The sequence below is a fragment of the Sinohyriopsis cumingii genome, chromosome 4, assembly GCF_028554795.1.
Source record: "Sinohyriopsis cumingii isolate HCF-2022 chromosome 4, ASM2855479v2, whole genome shotgun sequence".
NCBI lineage: Eukaryota > Metazoa > Mollusca > Bivalvia > Unionida > Unionidae > Sinohyriopsis > Sinohyriopsis cumingii.
The window spans coordinates 42,024,310-42,043,000 of NC_142964.1; positions in this window are offsets into that span (position 1 = coordinate 42,024,310).

Here is an 18,691-nt window from a genome sequence, read left to right on the forward strand (position 1 = left end):
GGTTCCAGGACCACACTAATTATATCCAGAAATATGTTTTTTCTCCCGGATACTTAGCCCATATAGCTCCTGGTAATTTTCCTAATGGAGAAGCGATATCACCATCAGCCTTCATACAAGACGAAATAAATGTGCATTTTTTTACCACATTTTACACTTACCTGTAAATGCACGCTTTCTATTTTTTTATATTACTTTTGTTAATCGACTTGCGGGGGTGCATGCTCTGCATCGAACACAATACAAATCCATATTATATATTGTATTTGTATAACATGGATGTCATTGACTTTTCAGCGACACGAAAACAAGAGCCAGTCAAACATCATCCAGCGCTACCAAATTCTATTAGAGCAATTATCATAGGTCCATCTGGGTCTGGTAAGACGCAATTATTACTTAATCTGATAATGAGATGGCTCAAGTGGGATAAATTATATTTAGTGGCACCATCCGTAGATGATAAGAGATGCAACGATGTGCTTAAAGATTTTAATGAAAATGCAAAAGTGTTGTCGAGGACGGCAATTATATTATTGATTTTATCACCGATATTGTTGAAGCCCCATCTGTAGATGGCTTCGATGAATGTATTAATAATATCGTAGTGTACGATGACGTGATGCTGGATAAACAATCAAATCCAGCTCGGATATTTTTTAGAGGCAGACACAAAAAACAGACGTGATTTATGTTACTCAGCGATATACACAAATACCTAAAGTGATGAGAGATAACTGTAACATTTTAGTTGAGTTTAATGGAGTTGACTCACATAGTCTGTGAAATATTTATCAAACTTGGTGTTCAGGAGAGATGGGCATGATTAAATTTAAAAATATCTTCTCAAACGCGCAATCTACCACACACCGATTTATCACAATAAATTTACATGATCATCGGTCACGATATCGTGTAGGTCTTGATAAAAGTTTTGGTTAAGAAACAGTAGCAGGGAGGGTGCGAATGAAAAGGAGTGTCTGAAAGGTAAACAAAACACACAAATTTGGAAACACAAGCAACGAAGATAAAGTAACAAAATGAGCTAATCCAACTAACCAAGTGAATGGAAAATTACTTACAGAACTTGGGAAGTCATTCGTGGAAGATAAATGAAATGTAAGAACTATATTATTTATTAAGCAAAATTTATTTCGTCAACTTAATATCAGATCACATGTCTCTACATTTCATATCTGTATTTTTACATCTAAACATTTTTAATAAATATCACATGGACAGTTTTCTTTATCCATTGCACCCATGACCATGTAAGTACTGGCAAAACTATCATGTCAAACGGATACAAAGTTTAGACAGTTTTCTTACGTACATTTTCAAATCATTTGTGGCAAGGTTTAATATATTTGTGCTACATTAAGTTTGCAGAGTACAATATAAGTATGGCAACTTATTTACCAAAGATAAAAGTTTATCGCCGTGAAAATGATTAATCTGGACACTAATATTCTTATCTAATAAAAATTACAAAGACCTACCATAAAATAGATTCAAAACGATTGATTTGGAAGAGTTTGTACACCACATGGATACAATTAAGTCCAGTAAACTATTTACGGCATGTACAAATATTGATTTTGAAGATGAAATCTTATTTGACAGACTTTAATTTGGCACCTAATAAAATAATAAAATACATAGGGCTAATAATCTTTTTGTTGTTGTTGTTGGGTTTAACGCCATTTTCACCACATAAACGGTCTGTACATGGCAACTGAGGAAGAACCGGGGAAAACCCCGGAAAGAACGACTGATCCACGGGAAGCTTCTGGCGAGCTTTCCCATATACCCACGTTGGCCGAGCCGGAGCATCAAACCTACGCAGATAGAGGTGAGATGGCAGTGATCCGTAACGGTAAGCGCTTTATTGAATCTTGAACATAGAATTACCTGTACAATGTTGTAGATACAAACGATACAAAAATGATGGAGGAATTGTAAAAACAAAATACAAAACACCATGGATGTAGAGACTGTCTTAAAACTCAGAAGAAATGGAACATCAAAATATAAAATACCAGAGATGTAAATGGTGTGCAAAAACGAACGGGATTATAGTGATATTACAGTGCTAGAAAAGAAAATATTAAAGAGAACAATGAACATAAAATAGCATGCGAATGTGAATACGCAGTAAATATAGAATCAATAATTTGGCACAAAAAGCATTCCGTTATTTTTATCTTCTTAAACTTCTGTAATGGACTTAGCTAGGATGTTACATGTGCAGACACGATACTGGTTTTGTAGACCCTATTGAAACGGTGGGGGAAAAAAGTCATACTACACGGGAACTCAATTGATCGCATGCAAACTATTATACAATTTGGGTAATTACGTTTAAAAAGTCAACGATGATTTAACTCCATGAACAAAGACCGTGTCGCAGAATAGAAACCAAGTGGGTCTTTGGACCAAATGAATAAGACAAACACAATGTGAGAAAGATGGAAATTTATGAAATGAATTAATAAAGAAAAATATATGATGTAAAAATACAATGATTCTCTCACGCTCTCAACATACGATTGAGTCAAATCACTCTACACAACATTCACACATTGAAAATAAACCAAAACTATGAAATCAATATGAAGTACAGATCCAAGAAACTTCATGGACTGCAAATACGTTTCAAACAGTATTCTACTCTACAAGAGAGATTCACATATCTCAAATATGAACTCCGATTAAGATTCAAAATTATCTTATGAACACAACTAAGATTCAAAATAACCTTATGAACACAACTAAGATTCAAAATAATCGTATGAACACAACTAAGATTCAAAATAATCGTATGAACACAAATAAGATTCAAAATAATCGTATGAACACAACTAAGATTCAAAATAATCGTATGAACATAAAAATGCAATTGGAACAATAATTGAACCACACGTATGCTTCTAGACCCCTTGTACAGTCGCATGATTCCTTGGGTTGGCCAACACTCTTATCGGCCGCTCGCACCCTTTATGGATCCACCACATGTACAGTCATACGTATACACACGTACAGACAGCATACAGCACCCTTTTGAATTTGCTACGTCTACGTCCGTGGCACAGACATACGTACATACATACGTACGTATCGACAGTACGCAGCCTTAAATACTCTGGAAACTCCAGACAGCTCTAAACAACTTTAGACAGCTTCAGACATCTCTAGTAAACTATAGTCAGCTCTAGTCATAGTCACAGTCACAATCCCAGTGACAGTCACAGTCCCAGCGACAGTCACAATCCCAGCGACAGTCACAATCAGCTACAATAAAACCAAACTGGTCATAATAATAGTTTCTGTATAATCTCTAGATATATGCTAATACATTAACCTCTAATAGTGACTTGTAATTCAAAGTTCAAATCCGCGTTGTAATACATGCATTATTACGCGATAAGACATTACAAACTGAATAAGCTTCGCATATCAAATGAAATGTAAATTTAACACTTACCCCTATGGCTGGAGAACAATGGAGAGGGTACACTCCTTGACGTGATCCAAAACGACCACGTCGGTTTAGAAATCGATCTTACTTAAATCCATTGGAGAGTGAGCAAAAGTCAGGATAAAATAGCCGTGCATATCATGTTATTAATGTTCCTTTGTCACAAGTAATTTCTGCCGAGGTACATGTTAATACAGTCGCTTACCTGGAAAAACACGTATTCACCCTAGATAACGTTGTACGCATGTACAACGAGAAATGGTCAAATAGTTCTAAGGCAAAACCAAGTTATTTTTTTTTGTGCCTAATTCTGACATGAGAGTTTGAAAGAATAAACTAAATTGGGTAATGTGGATGGCAACACCGGATTGTTGCTTTTCTTACTGACATTTAGATGACACATTTGTAACAGAATGATTCAAGTCAATATTATACACATTCAATGTTTATTTCCAGAAAACTGCTGCATGAAGGAAAGATACATTTCCTTGATAATAAAACAATATCATAGATATGAAGCAATAATATAAAACTATTCCACCAAAATATGAGAAGGAAGAAACGAAACAAAATCAAACAAATACTTGATCAATACTGGGCCATAGGAGTATATAAATGTATAAGGTGATTTTGCGGAGCCTACTCTTTCTGAATTAAACCTTACAAACATCATTACAGCTACGGAACTGGTACTGTTGAATACTGCATGACACAGGCAGCCGATAAAATTAATTATATGGCAGGCAAAATGATTCTCCTGGCAGGACTGACTTTTTTCGGAAAAAAAATTGGCAGAAGAGGGAAATGCTAGATTGGATCGAAGCATACGGACTTATGTAATCCTCGTATCAGATACTGAACATGCGGACTTATTTAATCCTCTTATCAGATACTAGATATACGGACATATGTAGTCCTCATATCAGATACTAGATATACGGACCTATGTAGTCCTCATATTAAATGCCCAGGTATAAAACAAAAACGTGTTACACAGCCTATTTATTATGACACCGTTAAAAGGTTAGGTCCCCTTTGTAGTTATCAAATTTCGGACACCCAAGCTAAACTTATATGACGAAATTTCAGGAATATATATATATATATATATATATATATATATATATATATATATATATATATATATATATATATATATATATATATATATATATATATATATATATATATATATATATATATATATATATATATATATATATATATATATGTATGTATATATGTATATATATGTATATATATATATATATATATATATATATATATATATATATATATATATATATATATATATATATATATATATATATATATCACGTTTACTAAGCCTCAGCTATAAGTCATCTATAAGCTATAATCTACTTGTCTTGGGAATATTATTGTGGCCATGTGTTTGATGTCATAAGATTGTCGCGGGATAGTAAATCTCTTATGCAAGATTACCTGACCGGCCTGAGACCAGAACATGAATCGGCAAAGGCGATAGATGGCACCATCGAAACAAATGCTTGTAATGATTATACCTCTGTGTTACAGCTTAGTCCTAAAATCAGAGGGAAGCCGTAGAGTGAGCGGGGCGTGTTATCATTCGTCCCCATGTTGACAGACATCGAGAGGGACATTGTCCGCTAAGTTTGATTGGATCGGTTGACAGCGACATGCAATCGGAATTGAAATAGAGGTTGTGCTTACGATTCCGGTCCGAAGAATAACTTTCCGAACTTGTAAATGAAAAGTTAGTATTCGCCTTTGAAGATTGCTAAGCAATAGGGTTAATCCGAGAGAACCACTCGTAATTTGGCGACAAAACCTAGAAGTAGATTCTAAGGAAAGAAAAAGCTTCGAAAGGTTCATTACGTTATTGCTCCATTTTTGTTGAATATTACGGCATCATAATTGTAATTATTTGTAGTATGTATACTTAATTACTAGCATCGTTTAGTACGTAGAATTGCCTTTGCAGTGTTTCATTTACATGTGTATTTGAGAAATGGGCTCGAGCCTACGTAGAAAATTTTTATATGTAAGGCGGAATTATGTAGATTGTTAGCTTGTGGTCAGGAATACATTTTGTAATTCGCTATTAGGTTACTTCGTGGTAAACCAGTGCATTTATGAATGCGTTATGTTAGAATTTACACATGCTTGAATTGTGAATTTGGAAAATGGTTGAAGTATGTAAGATTAGTTACTATGGACGCATGCATATATCAGAGCATGGATATTAGAATATTTATGTACTTTGCATGAGTGTAAGGTAAAGGAATGCGTCTGATTATTGTGATATTGTTTAGTATAACGGGATTAAGAATATATACTTTTGTGACGGAATTTCTTGATGTATGTAAAAGAAGAAATTGATGCCGTGCTGTAGTATGACGTTAGTTTTACCATACAAGAACGTATGGGCATCTCGATGTGAATGAATGTATGACCAAAGGAATTTAATAGCCGTTATCTGATGATAGGCTGTGTGAAATGTGAGATGAGAGAGCTAAGGGAAAAGACTGTACCGTCCTTGTGTTTTCCCATGAAGCTTTTTAGGGGACACAGAACTTCGAATTCGATTAAGTCCCGAGTCTTCAAAAGTTGGAGACGGAAGTGAGACTAGCTGAAACAGTCGAAGTCGACGGAAGTCTAATGGGTGGAGAGAAGGTGGAGGAGGAGGAAAAGGAGTCTGGAGGAGAAAGTGGATGTGAAGGAGAAGGATTATAGAGGTGTTGGGCAGGAGAATAATGAATTTGGAGAAAGTCGGGGAGGAAGAGGAGAAGGAATTGGGAGAAATAGGAGAGAGAAAAATACCACAGATGAGTAGAATACAAGGACAGGTAGAAGTTGATCTCACACTGGTAATCAAGTGATCCAATAGGCTATTAAAGGTATATATAAAAAAAGTATGTGTTTCATCGTTAACGTCTACCTTTGACCTTTTACGTGTTATTCTTGTTCCGTTTCCTTGAAAGTCATAGATGCTGTTACTTACTCTGTAAGTTAATTCTCAGCTTAGATATAACATTATTGACTGTTGCTCATAGTTTGCAGGGCCGCGGACAGAACTGTGAGCCCGATGACAAATTCTTCAGTAGGCACCTATGAATTACAAACTGTGACGGCGGTAGGTCCCCTGACCGTTGTGGCCCCCGGAATTTTGTCATGGTTGTCCTGCCATATCCGCGTTCCTCATAGTTTGTATTCACTTCGTATCTTTAATAACTGTCAAAAGGTAATGATGCTAAGTATTAATAATTCTATATCATCTTTAAAAAAGAAGTTTATTGGGTTTACTGTACAGATGCTAATGCCGCAATGTGATTATCAATTGGCTGCTGAATAAATTTGCATTTTGACCCCGGGAACAGAGGTCAATGGAAAAGAAGAATGAAATGGAAAATGAGAAAAGTATGATACTTACAGTGCTATTTGATAAAAATAAATCTGTCAATTGGACAAATGCATTTTGCTTGAACGGATATAAATTCAATTACAAAGGTGCAGAAGTTATTAGGCGTGTATTTGCTACACGCTGTGGGTAACGGATCATCTAAGATTTACGACTCATTGACATCAAAGTATGCACGCCACGCGTGAGACCTATCTCTGGTTTTTCAAGCAGCTATGATGAGCCGTTAATTCTGAAATAAATTTGATATTAAACTCTAGACTATATTCACTACAAAAAGGATTGATTGAGGAACCCAGTTTAATTAGATTATTTGTATTAAGGGCATTTCTCTGGAGTAGAAGGTTTAATATATATTCCCGTCCATAATAATCCTAATATCCATCAATATATTCTTAGATCAACACCTTACCCTCACACAAACATATATATTTTTAAAATCACTACCTCACCCACTAGCAAGTTTTTAACAAATATTTCCTCGCCAAGAACTCTTTGGCTAATGAACCGTGTTAAATATTCGTTTACAAATATAGCATCATTTGCTTATTGCAACCAACACTAAAATTTTACACGCTCTCCGAACACAACACCACACACTTCAAATCTTCGAACCTTGCGTGATGCAGCTTTAATTCAAATCTGAGTGCAAAGCGCGAGAACCAGAGCGCAGGCTCTGACAAATTTGCACTGATAAGCTCAAACGAAAAAGAAAAACATCTAAAAATTGACATATAAAACACTTATAAAATGTTTGTTAAAATTAAAGTTAAATCAGACATAATTATAACAAGTTTCCAGCATTTCCCCACGAACTATATGCTACTGCACCCGTAAAATAACAGTGTGAAAACACCAACATCATATGCTACAGCACCCTTAAAATAAAAGTACGAAAAGCCAAATCTTATGCAACAACAATCACAATTGCAAATTTTTAAATCAACGTCCTGCTCTCAAAGAAAATGTCACAACCAGAAATACAAGTTTTGACTAAAGAGCCGTGACGAGGACGCCATCATATGGAGATAGCTCTATCTAAGACAAAATTATAGTGATTATTCAAGATACTAACATTATTGTCTACAACACATGAAAATTTGGATATTGGTTTTATTTTGCTGCTGTTTGTTTTTTCCTTGCAGCAAATGAATACGAGTGTGTTACCAATCTTTATATTATTTAACGATACCTAGATAATTCATAGAATGCCGTATTTGCGCACCTATATGTATATTGTATTATTCATAAAGGGTTTTTGTTTTTGCTATCGTTCAACTGCATGGTAATTACTGTATTTTCTATTATAGCGAAGCCCCATCAACCCCAAACCCGTGGCATCCCGAAATTCCCTTAAGATCGAAACTTTTATTCCTCTCTAATTTTACTTCATTAAAATCATCTTTTATTCCCAGCAAACCGAAATACCTCTGTTCTGAAAACCGAAAACAAACAAAAATTCTGTCTCTGATTACTATTTTACACTAAAAGTAAATCCCTTAAAACCGAAACACACTTTAAATTTGGAAATGTAGTTTACCTGCTAAATTCCATAAGACGTTGATATTAATAAATCCAAAATAGACAGTGGTTTTGAGTTGACAAATACACACACCTGAAAAACACAGTGGGTCAGATTAGTTAGGGTTAGTAAATATTATAGTAGGCTTATTGGTGTATTATTCACACAAAAAAAAAAACCAACAGTAAAACTAATATTCACCGCAAGCGCCTAGACGGAATAGGGCCAATTATAAGTTAACCAGAGACAAGAGCCAATATATCTGGCCAATTGCTAATAACTAATCGCTTAAAAAAGATTTTATTTATCTGCCCATAATCAAACTCTGCTTGATATTATTTAGTTCTATAAATTATCAATAAAGCAATTTGTCTTAAATTAAGTACCCAAGCTTTCATAGCCAAACATCCAGCCTTGCTTATCAAACCGACACAATACTATACAAAGTAAGGTTTGTTGTTTAGCTAATTTTTTTAAATGTTGATAAACAAAGAGTTTTCTTAAATGTCACCCACCCCACCATGTGCTCTTTCATAGTTACATCTTTTCTCTCTATATAAATAATTGTTTTCCTTACACATATGTACATAGAAAAAATTGTCGCACTGCCTCTCCAATCACATTAGGGGCCCGGGGAGGCATAGTGGCGTTCTTTTATACAGATCACTCACACCCCACTTCTGTTCGAGTGGGTTTGAGTCTCGGGCTCGGTCAACTTTGGTGTGTGAGAAAGATTGCCATAAACTTCCCGTGGGTCAGTAGTTCTTCCCTGGGGGTTCTCGGGTTCATCCTCCACATGATACACTGGCCGCCATGTATAGCCTATCTGGAACTAAGATGAATTATGTAGTTTCATGGCAGTATTGTGTAATAAACATGAAAATGACCTAACTTTATTGGTTCATTTTAATGATCAAGACTCAAAGTTCATACGTCTGTTAAAAGTCTTTAACTATGATGGTGATGTAAATGTGATGGATTTATGATCATAAACTAAGCCATCAGTGTTTCTTTGTGACCATTTATAAATGTAAATGATTTTTTATATATATTTAAGTCGACATATCGGTCCTGTCTCGTCGATTTCTTATAAATATGACACCAAACTGATAACAATGCTATGGGTAAGAATTGATTCAACGATGCACTTCAGTACCAATATGGAAAAGATCACTGCACTAAAGCCTGACTGACATCTGAAATGTTTAGTCTTACGATTCTCATAAGCCCCCCATGGGATTATAGTTATGTGTGTAATCGACTCAAATAAAGTGACATCATGGTAAATTTGACACGAAAAGAAGAAAAAAGAAAAAAAGAAAAAAAAGAACAATATAAATGAAAAGTGGACCCGAGGACGGCTGCACGCACTATAATCCCATGAGCTGGTTGCCCTCGGAATTAACTAACAAGAGTGTTCGCGGAAGGGGTTTTGCCAACAAATTAATTCATTGCCAAATGTCATAAAACGAAGCAAAATAGAAAATAGTATTACTTTGAACTACTTAAAATACTAAATAAAAATGACTAATAAAGCGGTCTATTTGGGAAATGTATATTACGACTAGAATGTCCAGTTACTTACACCCATATTGATACAATCTGGGAACGTATTAAACTGGACAGAATATATAATACTTCGAATTAAATGAATGGCCAGTCGAGCATACTACCATGACCTTCACAAACAAGAGAAAAAAATATTTGTTGAAAAGAGTCTACGCTAGCCATCTAGGTGACAAGTAGAAATGGGATATGGTTTGAGTGCAGTCAAATGAAAATATAAACGGAGGATATAAGTGCGCTGTAAAAGTGATTCTAGAAATAAGCTCCGGCGAAGAAGGTTAAAACCAAAACGTGTATGAAATATTACAGGCTGTTTTGGAGCGAAAATCGGAAAAGATATAGTTTTGACCAAGAGATATACTATTATAACAACATGGTTACAAAGTTATTGAAGAAAGAAAATATCAAATACTGTATATAAATTATTATTATTTGAAGTATCTGTAATACAAAGGATTAATAGAACTCATATGACAATAACGTAGAAAATTTTACTCTAAAATGAAATTTGAAAATGAGTTGGTGCATTCTCTGGAGTTGATGAGGATAAAATAATAGCTGAAATAGAATAACTGATATAACGCCAATGATTGCCGGATTGCCTAAAATCAGGTCAAAAGTAGATATTAATTTATTAGTTTACAGAACAAATGATTCCTAAGTAACTCCATAATATAGGACATGTCAGATGGTTATGATTGTACAATATAAACTATATTTGCAAAAGGCCATCTGCCTAACTTTATGAGAAAAAAATATTAAAATCAGGAAAGAGATTTGTAAACTGGAAAACAAACGTAAAGTATGTCGATGGAATATTTTACGAAGAAGAGTTGTCTTCTAGGTCAAGCAAGATGACGTAAATAGATAATAACCAACTCGGAACACCAGACATGTAAATGCAACACATATGTGTTAATGACATGGAAAGTATTTATGATGATTCTGTAAGTAATTAAAGTCAAAGGAAAATATTGTGTCACTAAAATAATTGCTTTCAATATTAATATGCAAAACGGTTTGGTGGTAAAAATAAAAAGATGTTACAATTGTGGAACAAATATACCCGTTGACCAGACGGAACGTTGAAAAATGTAAATCATGTGCATCGATCCATAACTCTTTTGATAGGGCTTAAAGAATATAGATTTTTATTGGAAATAATCATATTATCGAGAATTGAATTCATCAGGACATGCTCTTGCTATTTAATAAGACCAACCGTACTTCAAGAAGATATCAGGTAGAGCAAATGATCAGTTTGGTTCGGTTAAAGAAGAACTTGACTTATGGACACTTTGAATGCGAAATTAGGTAACAATCTACACATCGATCAATACCAATCATATAATCCTTATAATTCCAATTTACTTTCTTTCTGTCATCATATCAGAAGATTTCATTATCAACGCGTTCTTTTATAGGTAGCTCTAAGTTTTCTTTAATAAGCCTCTACACTGCCCCATCTTCATTAGCCAAGAGTGTTCGATTTTTATGTAGTAATATGAGGTAGAGTGTCACAGCGGGTCATGCCAGTTATCTAATCAGCTTGGTATGATCATTGCATTATTGAAAAGAAAATGGCTGATTCGTTTATATCATGTTATTCCTGTTTTTAACATAACGCTTGCATATTGCATCTGTTGTTATAGCATACGTTGTTTTTACTTTCTGCGCATTTCGATCTTTCAAAAGCAAACTCGTCCATGTTTAGTGAGATTCGTTGTTCGTCAAATGACCCTGACCTTTAGTAACAGCTGCTAGAACATGTTATCGATGCGAAATGCAATAAATTCTAAAGATTAGCTTGTAAAGCCTGCCATATGCCATCCTCGGCAAATGGAGTGAGAGTTGTAGAACAGGAAGGTCTGTGGAATTACAATGTTATAATTGATAATAGACGATTTTAATCTGGGGGTTTTAAATTTTGATCATAAATCACGAGGGGGGGGGGTGTGCTTGTTGTTGTTATTATGAGTATGGTCTAAAGCGTTGGTATAGATAAAACTTCGCATAAAATGACATGGAAACAGGAAACCACCAAAAGTAGTCTACAAAATTTATCGATCTGTAAAACGTTCGATATCAGGATCACGTGATCGTTTACACGTGCATGAAAATGTTATATGAACATGTTCTTTTCAGTTGAATTTTGAATTTTGGTAAGGAAATAATGTACATTGGCATCTGACCATAATAATGATACTAATATTTTCAATGGTTTTAGAGTTACAGCAAAGGACGTAACCTTGAGATGACTAAACTGAACGTTATAGACAGGATTTTGATAAGGCCAAACATCTAAAATGTTACATAGTCGTTACTTAAACCGCTTCTAAGCTACAACCCAGCAATGAAATTTGAATTTGAAAAATGGATCATAAAAATGTACGATGTGCCAAGACCTCAGGTCAAGATGCATAACTATATCCTCTCATTTTGATTGGAATTTGGAATTTCTGAGCGAGAGACGTGACACAAAAATAATGTTGATCAATGATCCAATCCTTTGTGGACATACCACGAAAATTAAATGACATATTCGGAAGTTATGATGTAAACATAAGTTTCATTACACTACCATCAGTGGCTTAACATCTATGGTAATAACACAAAAGGTTAATCAGCTTAACATGTGACTTTGATCTTGCTAATAAGATCATAGCGCTGGTACACATAATCGGTACAAGATACCTCCTCAGGCTATCACCTTAATGAGTTAAACGTTCGATTTCGTTATATGTAACAACTTAATAACTTCTAGGTGACAATCTGGACACACCGAAATGATATTTACCTGAGACCTTACCTGACATATTGGTGAGTAAAAGTTCTAAGTAAGAACGTCAATTCATGATGTATAGATATATCAGTTTTATGTAGATTACTTTGCTTAAACGTTTACTAGTTACGGAATCAAACGCAAATAGCAATGTTCACATTTGACCTTGAGATAAGAGCCATGAAAGTAGTAAATGCGATATACTTGTCTTACATTAATTAACAGTTTATTAATAGTCAAGCCGCTAATTCTATCAGTTTCAGAAGCGCAATCAGCTCTAAAAGTTAATTTTTTGATTTAATTCATAATACTGAAATTTTTATACATGACATTGACCTTCAACATACGATATCAACGCGTCTTTTAGTTCGAACGGGCAGCTGACAAAATGTCATCCAGCTAATACGCTTCCATTAAACCATCCCATACGCTTTCATTAAACCACCCAATCAGAACGATTTAGAAGATTTTGTACACAATTTTGCTAATAACTTTGTATAAGGATTCCAGATTTTCCTCAAGAAACATTTGAGCAGTGTTACTCGTGTGGTTTTCACATTTGATAGTTGCTTCCGTAAGCATGATATTCGCTGCAATCCAAAATGATTTATGTATATTTAATTTTATATTGTTTGCTTGACCTATGCCTGCGAATGATGGAGATTTTTCCCTACCTGACTTTTGTCATGTCTTTCAAGATGGTTTTTTTTTACAAACTGAGTTAAAGTCCCAAACTTGTTTACGAGTTTGATGTGTTCGTTAATGTAATACAATATCTTTTTGATCGTTTGATTTACAATCTCTGTTATCGTTTAGATTTGTAGAATAGATTGCTTTCCGAGGATGACCTTCTATAGTAACTTTCCATTCATATAAAGTAAATGAAATTAGTTAACATTCAAAAAGTCATTATACACAGATTTTCTATACATGTTGTATTCTGAAACTCTGTTCTAATTTTAGGCTTCTATAAAAATTTAGTTCGCCTTATTTTCTTTCTCTCCAGTTACACGTTAAGTTTAGCTGTTAGTATCTTCACTTTCTGTGTTGCCAACTGTCTTTCGTGTTACCTTTCTTATCTCTGTGTATCTCTTGCGCTTAGGAATATATCAGATTAAATTCATAATGAATTTGTTATGCTTGTGCTTTACAATGTCATCACTGGTGTTCAATTTACACATGTCGAGTTTACAATATCATAGTGTTTGAACATTTTCATGTGTATCGACCTTTTTAATGCTTTACCTACATAACATAGAAAATTTCCACCAAATCCTCCAAAAGTCAAAAGAGTAATAAATTTCAAAGATATTCTTGCGATTCTCGGATCAGCAGCTGCAACAGTATTCTTTTCCACTTTCAATCGTCAAAATTTCAAGTGTTTAAATCTTGTCTCTATGGTAATATTGATCCAAATGATAGCAAGGAGAATTGTTACTCCTTGTATTAGTATTCGTGCATTCGAGAACGATTTGGGCAGTTTTGCTGATCTTGCATTTTCCAGAAATATTATGTTTTCGTAAGGCGTTTCCTTTCCATTGTTTCCCGTAAATTGTTTGTCAAAAGGTTTAACCAGTTCTTTTCTTCCATGTCCCATTTGCTTTAAAAAAAATTTAATTCATGTTCCCATTTATCTTCTTCATCGCTTCTCGCACTATTACTTTTATCTGCTTAAAGTACCAAGAACATTCCGTTTGTGATTTTGTTTTCACCCATTCAGATTTGACAAAATGGCAAAACATGCTTGAAGGATATTTAAAGATGTTGATGGTCTTTATCGTAATGATTACTCACGAATTGTTTATAAATACACTTATTGAAGAATAAATGTCAAACCTATAGTGATATAATGGTTTAAGAACATCTTGATTTCTTTACTAGTACAACACCTTTATCAAAAGCCTTTGGTGTCGAATAAAACTACTAAGCATGAGGCTTATTAGTCTTATTTATACATTAGGGAGGGAATATTTCATTACATTGATAGAAGTAATGGCATAATACAAAATGTCTAAAACGGATATTTCAGAAACTATGTATTCAACTGAATGTATATCTTCACAAACAGTTTCAAGTGATTTTCTTAAGACTTCAGAAGATAACGTATGGAAATATTTTTCAGGGCACATATTTATCAACTCTGCACGTAAAACCAATGTTTCCTGCACTAAAAGTCAGAGACTAAACACTATACATACACAGGATCAACATCCACCGTCAGACGGCTAACAAAACCTTATGGTGATACGGAGTTGGAAGAAATTTTAAATGATGCAAACGAAATGCATAAAAATTTTAAAAAAGAAAATATTGATTTTATAACTGAACTTCACACACTAGAAAAAGTATTAAACAGAGAAAGCAAGCTATTTTAGAAAATTAGCGTCTACGGAAGAGGAAAGGAATTAAGGTGGCACGTTAATGATGTTGAAGTAGTACATAATTTGAATATGAAATAAATGCAATCATAGACTGAAAAGTGTGACAAAAATAAGAAGGAAATTTTAAGAAAAATATATCATTAAATATGAAGATCCAAATCACCAATCTAAAATATAAGAAATATTGCAAATTTATGAAAATGAAGACCACATCTAGTTGGCCATTTAACAGTTTTAGAGGATAGCGGTGTTAGAGAATAGTGGTATTATAGAATAGCGGTGTTAGAGAAAAGTGGTATTATAGAATAGCGGTGTTAGAGAATAGTGGTATTATAGAATAGCGGTGTTAGAGAATAGTGGTATTATAGAATAGCGGTGTTAGAGAAAATATAATTCGCTTTTATTCAAATGGTAGAGAACAGTTACCATTTGGCGAAACGTTAAAACATCTGTTTATAGGAAAAGATATTGCCATGGCTATAATTTTTACAACTATAAGCATGACGGCAGCAACTACTGGTCAACCCACACAGCAATGTATTAAATGTTTAACAGGAGGTAGAAGAACAGGTGGTGGTAGTAGCGATAGCTGTAGCGGTGATACAGGGGTACATTCGTTGAAAAGTAAACCGAGGTATAAAGAAAAAGATTGCCAAATATTTGTTTGAGTTAGCTAAAGAAGTCAAATCACATGACCCATGCCATTTGTAGCCTTCTTGTCTACTTTATTCTAATTCAAGTTTGTTCTTTTTCTTTTATTGATCCATCTTTCGACAAACTTTTACCAACCGCGTATCAGCTGTTGGTATAATATTCTTTACCATTTTGGTATTTACATCGTTTTTTATTCCATGATTAAATGTGTCAGATGTCTTTTTAAAAATTGTTGTTGTATCGAACAATTTTAATTACCATAGCACCAGGTAGCAATAATATATCATCAACACAAAATATCATACTTTATTCCAACGTTTGAATCTGAAATGTATTGCTGAAATCTATCAACCCCCTTTTCATCTGATTAATAGCCTTGATCACCCTAAAACCATATTTCAAAAAACTTTTTACAGTGTCTCGAACTGTAGAAATTAACCACTTAAGAATTGTTCTACTGTCTACCTCAGCACTTAAAAGCAAAAATCGCATACTTTGATTTCATTTGAATATTTCTTTCTGTTATTCCATTTCTATCTTTTAGATTTTTTTTAGCTCGTCCTCTTTCTGATCTCTTATTATTAATGAATCATTTCTTCAGCTGACATGTTTCTGCAGTATTCAACTCATTCACTTTCATCTCTCGAATCAGCTGTTATTATACTTCCATGAGACTCCGATGGATAGTTTTATATTCTTCATTATCAATAAGACGCTTTATCTTCCATTAGTAGATCTATGAACTATAATGGCGACGAACATTAAAGTTTGATATCTATCATTTAATTTTGAAAGTTATTTATACATAAACTGAAGCATGAACTTCTTAAATTTTACTTTGAATACTATTATACTTGACAATTTAACAATGTAATGTAAAGCATCTTAGAACTAATGACGTTTGATATTTTTGAGAGTGCAATGGCATTTGATTAATTGTAGGGAAACATTTAGAAACGTTTGTGTAATAGCACAAGGTGCTTATACAATAAAAACTATGTTGTATGTTGGGTGCTGTTGCCTAGGGCGTTGTTCAAAACACGAATAATTATACTGGCTTAGAAATGTTAAAAAAGTAGTATTGTATTTTGATTTTAAAACAAATGTCAAGAGAAAAACTGCTCAAGTTAGTGGATACGTAACGAAAATCCGTTTACCTACTTTTACTTATTGTTTATAAAAAACATAATTTAGGAAAACGTTTTAAGATGTATAATCTTCATCTGTTATTTCTAAGGCATTTCATTTTTGTTCCTTTACATTACACTGCAAGTGTGTCAGAGATCCTGATCAGGTTTGAGCGCAAACAACAAAGTTTATAATTTGGAGAATAGGCTTTTGTGACCGGGAAAGTTTCTAAACGTTGTTTGGTGGTTGTAATAGCATAAGGTGTTATTGTTGAAGGTGGGGATTAGTTGTTGATCTAAAAAATAAAATTCGTGGATAATAGGGTTACAGTGACATGTAATATTTATTTCCCAGCTAAACTTACAATGTTCATTTATAATTTCAATAATGCAAGCTATAGCTTAAACATTAGGAAGCGATTGTCTTTAATGTTGTTCTTACAAAATACTGCTTTACATTTTTATGCTGCCTTAGACCTTTTTAACTTGAATTTGCATTGGCAAAGTTAGATTTTACTTAATAATGTGACAGCTAAATTGTTACTATCATCGCATTTCAGTAATCTTAATGGGACTCTGTGTAATGGATTCGAACTGCAGGGATGCGCGTCAATAGGAATAAATTAGAGGGATTAAATAGCAAACTTTCCAACCTAAATCCATTTATCAGATAACTCGCTTGGAATTATATACTTTCTCGCATACTCTTTCATCCACTGAATCATGCGTTCATTCTCAATAAACGATTGAACTAGGTCTAAGGAACAGGTTCCAGGTGCAATTATCAGCATACAGCTAGGTGCACAGACCCGTTATATTTCTACATAGAAATGCAATGTACACATGAAGTTATAATAACAAAACGGCATCTTTATATCAGCAATTATTACGCCTGTTACAACTCCACGCGTTACACCTGTACACACGCTTACCGTCATTTGTCAGCCAACAACTTGGACTCTGATGTTATATTATATACTGTCTTCATTTAAATATTCGCCAATCGATTTGCGTCTTGATTAAAGGCGATAAAAATGCCGCAGAAAACTACCATAGTGTTAAACGCATGGGGTCTCTCTACTGAACGAATTAAACATATGCGTGAGTATGCCTTGAAGTCCATTCATTGTTTTTACACTTTATTAGGACCTCAAGATAACAGTAGCTGGCAACTGAAAGGCTCTTAAACGTGTGAATAGTAGAATACATTTCTCTGACCATCTTATGTTCACACATCAAGAAACTCAAATTTCACATTTGCATGTTCATTTCAAGATTCACATTGAATATTTAAACAGTACGCCTTTCCAAGCCAAATATTAGTATTCAACTCCATTCAGAGGTAAAACATCTTCAGAACTACTTAAATGTTATCGAAATAAACTTAGGCTAAAGGCAAAACTTTAGGTAAAGGAAGAGAATAAGGAAATAGGATCAAAAGCAGCCTACTTTTCTCTTGATAACGAGTAGATGACAGATCACTTAATCATCGAAATACTCTAATACACCCATTCTGTGATATGATTAGTATCTTGTGTGATTAACTTATAACTCCAAAAGTTCTGATACAAGTGCCTGATTTTCCATTTGTTCGTCTATAAAACTGCTTTGCACTTTCGAAAGTATATACATTTTCACCTAAAACACCAACATTGACATCCGAAATTATTATATTAAAGTTAGTGAGCTGGTCATCCAAAAGTGAACTTTCAGACAGCTACCGTTGTCCATGGCTACGCTAAGTTCTGGTGTAGATGCAA